The following is a 3,758-nucleotide window of genomic DNA, read 5'->3' as shown; positions in this document are numbered from 1 at the left end:
GGAAGGAAGGAAGGAAGGAAGGAAGGAAGGAAGGAAGAAAAAACAGTGACAGCGTCCCAGGCAGGATTTGAAGTACCAGCCCAGTGCTCTGCCCTCTGCGGCATTCTCCTGGTAATAGCTGACAAGAGATCAGAGGGGATTGTTCCCAAATGGCCAAGGGAGCCGGATCCCACTTCGGGCTGTAGCCCAAGGTTCCCATAAACAGAGGCTGTTTGTTACCTTTCCCTTTAGCAGGATGAGAGAATGTAAAGCACAAAATGTCGCTGTTATGACAGTTACCTTCCTTTCATGCCGTCCTTTGGGAAAATGTCAGTTGTGTCAGGGATTTTTCCAAATTTCTGACAAAGAGTTCTATTTTTACCTGGAACGAGAAAAGGTTTTTGTGGGAGATTTGAGAGCTGGGTCACTTAGAAAACAGTTGGGAGGGAAGTGGGGAGAAGGGTCCAAGACATTTTTGTAGCCCTGAAGTGCAGAGTGAAGGGCCCTGGCTCCGGGTTCAAATTCCACTCCTGAGACTTACTACCTGTGTGACCTGGAGTCACTTAAACACCGCAGGCCTCAGTTTCCTCACATGCATAATGACAAAGTTGAAGAGGGTGGCTCGATCCTAGCATTGTCTGGCCCGTGGTAGGCACTGCATAAATATTGGTTGCCTTGACTACGAGGTCCCTCTCAGTTTTAAGTAGATGGAGTGGTGGGTTTGGAGTCTGGAAGACCAGAGTTCAAATCCTCCCTCAGACACAAGCTGTTTGACTCTTGGCAAGACACTCAACTACCCTTAGCCTCAGTTTCCTCTTCTGTAAAATAAGGATAATAATGGCAGTTACCTCCCAGGGCTGTTGTGAGGAGATAGCACATGTAAAGCATGCTGTAAACCTTAAAGTGCTTTATAAAGGCTAAGTATCATTATCATTATTATTATTATAATGTTAAGATCTTGTGATCTTAGAAGTAGAAATCAAAAGAATAAATTATCCAAGTCCTAAGAACGAGTTGGGTTTCAGTGTTGTTGTGGAGATTTAATCAGTCACACTCTGTTATGACAACTAGGTGGGTTATTTTTTAGTCTAAGGACAATATAAGGACCCCTCTAGTCCACAATATCCTCTTCTCTGCTGCTTTTTGGAGTTTAAATCAGATGAAAAGTTAGGAGCATAATCACAACAGGTCTGAGCTCCCAGTTAGGAAAATGCTAACATGTAGGCAGCTCTCTTGGATTTAACTTAAATTTAGGCTTACGTTTAGCTAACTCCTAGCTTCTTTATATTTGAGGCAAAACTCAAGATGCAAGAAAGATTTAACAGAGTATGTTACAGGGCATGGCGTTACCAGACAGGCACAGGCAGAGAAGACTGTTTGGACCTTCTTTCTAAACTTCTTTCTTTCACTTTTACTTTAGAACTTCTCTCAGGCTTTTAAAAGGTGGGTACAATTAGCAGCTTGAATTTTCTCTTCTGAGATGCCAGTCGGGGACTGATGGCCCTCTGCAGTCTCTCATTTTGTGCTCTGTTCTCAGTCTCTCAGCGTCTCATTCATCTGTTGCTTCTGTCTGCCCCATTCTTTCTGGCTCTGGTTATTAAGTCTAGAGCAGGGCTGGGGAGAATGTCCCTATACCGTTGCTGCTCATCTCCTGAGGGCCCACCTTCTTCCTCTGGATCTGCGTCCTGCAGACTGTCTATCCCAGGTATGACTCGAGTCTACATTCTGACTTCAAGATCATCACAAGTCAGGTGAACCACAGATTAAACACAAACTACGAGGCAGCCACTATGTTAAGTGATTGAGACACAAATGGAGGTAAAAAGCTTCTGCTCTCAAGAAACAGAATCATGGGGAAGACAACATGTAAACCATTCCATACAAACACGATTGATACAGGACAAATTGGAGATAACCTCAAAGGGAAGGAACTAGCTTTAAGGGAGACTGGGCAAGGCAACTTGTAGAAAGTGGGAAGCCAGGGAATCCAAGAGATGGAGATGAGAAGGGGGAGGATTCCCAGCATGGGGGACAGTCAATGAACAGGCATGAAGTCAGGAGATGCAGTATATTGTGCACAGAATAGCAAAGAGGCCAACATCACTGGGTGATATACTACATAGAGGGGAGAAAGGAGTAAGAAGAAGCCTGGAAAGGTAAAAAAAAAAAAGGGGGGGGGGTCAGATTGTGAAGGGTTTTCAAAGCCAAACACAGGATTTTTTATTTAGTTCTGGAGGTTATAGGGAGCCACTGGAGTTTATTGAGTAGGGAAGTGACATGGTTGGATTTGCATTTTAGTAAAATCACTTTAGTAGCTGAGTGGAGGATGGACTGAGGGGAGAGACTGAAGCAGGCAGATTCCCCCCAGCAGTTGCTGCAATAGGCCAGGTTGGGATGATGAGGGTCTGCCCCAAGGTGGGAGCAGTGTCAGAGAAGAGAAAGAGGCAGAGGTGAAATCTACAAGAGATTCTGCAGAGATGAAATCTACAAGAGATGCTGCAGAGCTGAAATCTACAAGAAGTGCTGCAGAGGTGAAATCTACAAGAGGTGCTGCAGAGGTGAAATTGACAAGATATGTTCTGCCCCAAGCTTCTTTTTTTCTGAGTAATTAATACTTTTATTCATAATTCATAATGGTAGCATATTGCCTATAAAAGGAGTCAATGACACTTTCAAATGCCAAAGACAAATTATGACAGTGGGCTTCACAGTTTAGGTGCCTTTGTAAGAGTGGGTGTTCCTGAGGGTGCCAATCAACTCTGATTGGTTAACAATTAATAAAAGAGAATGAATATTACAGTGAGAGGTAGAACTATTCTAAGAAGCACTGGGGGATGTAATTTTAATTATATCATTTACTTCTAAGTTGCCCAACCTTGGGCAATCTAATCAAAGAATTTATCCCCACCCATACCTGTGTAGAGCACAATGAACTTCCCTACCTTGTGTGGTTGGGTGGGGTCTGAGCAAGATTGAGGAGAAAATTAATTCAGTCTCATTTTTAGCAATGTCCTTCAGAGATCGAACAACCTGCAGGCTTCTTCTCATGCTTCTCTTGCTTCTTGTATCTGAATGTCAAATTTTCTATTCAACTCTGGTCTTTTCAGCAAGAATGCTTGAAAGTCCTCTATTCCACTGAATGACCATATTTTCCCCTGAAACATGATATTCAGTTTTGCTGGGTAGGTGACTCTTGGTTTTAATCCCAGCTCCTTTGACCTCCAGAATATCATATTCCAAGCCCTTCGATCCCTTGGTGTAGAAGCTGCCAGATCCTGGGTTATCCTGATTGTGTTTCCACAATAGTCAAATTGTTTCTTCCTGCCTGCTTGTAATATTCTCTCCTCAATATGGGAATTCTGGAATCTGGCTATAATATTCCTAGGAGTTTTCTTTTTGGGATCTTTTTCAAGAGGTGATTGGTGGATTCTTTCAACCTCTATTTTGCCCTCTAGTTCTAAAACAGGGCAGTTTTCTTTGAGAACTTCCTGGAGGATGATTTCTAGGTTCTTACTTTGATCATGGCTTTCAGGTAGTCCAACAATTTTTAAATTATCTCTCCTGGATCTATTTTTCAGGTCAGTGGTTTTTCCCATGAGACATTTCACATTGCCTTCTATTCTTTCCTTTGTTTGGATCTGTTTAACATCATCTTTCATTAGCTTCCATTTGCTCCAATCTAATTCTGAAGTAATGATTCTCCTTATTGAGCTTTTGAGATTCTTTTTCCATTTGGCAAATTTGGCTTTTTAAAGCATTCTCCTCATTGCCTTTTAGAG

This window comes from Petaurus breviceps, unplaced genomic scaffold (assembly GCF_028583685.1).
Source record: "Petaurus breviceps papuanus isolate PSGF00001 unplaced genomic scaffold, PetGlider_PUasm1.0 208, whole genome shotgun sequence".
In the NCBI taxonomy this organism is placed as follows: Eukaryota; Metazoa; Chordata; class Mammalia; order Diprotodontia; family Petauridae; genus Petaurus; species Petaurus breviceps.
Note: the sequence above shows the minus strand (reverse complement) of the source record.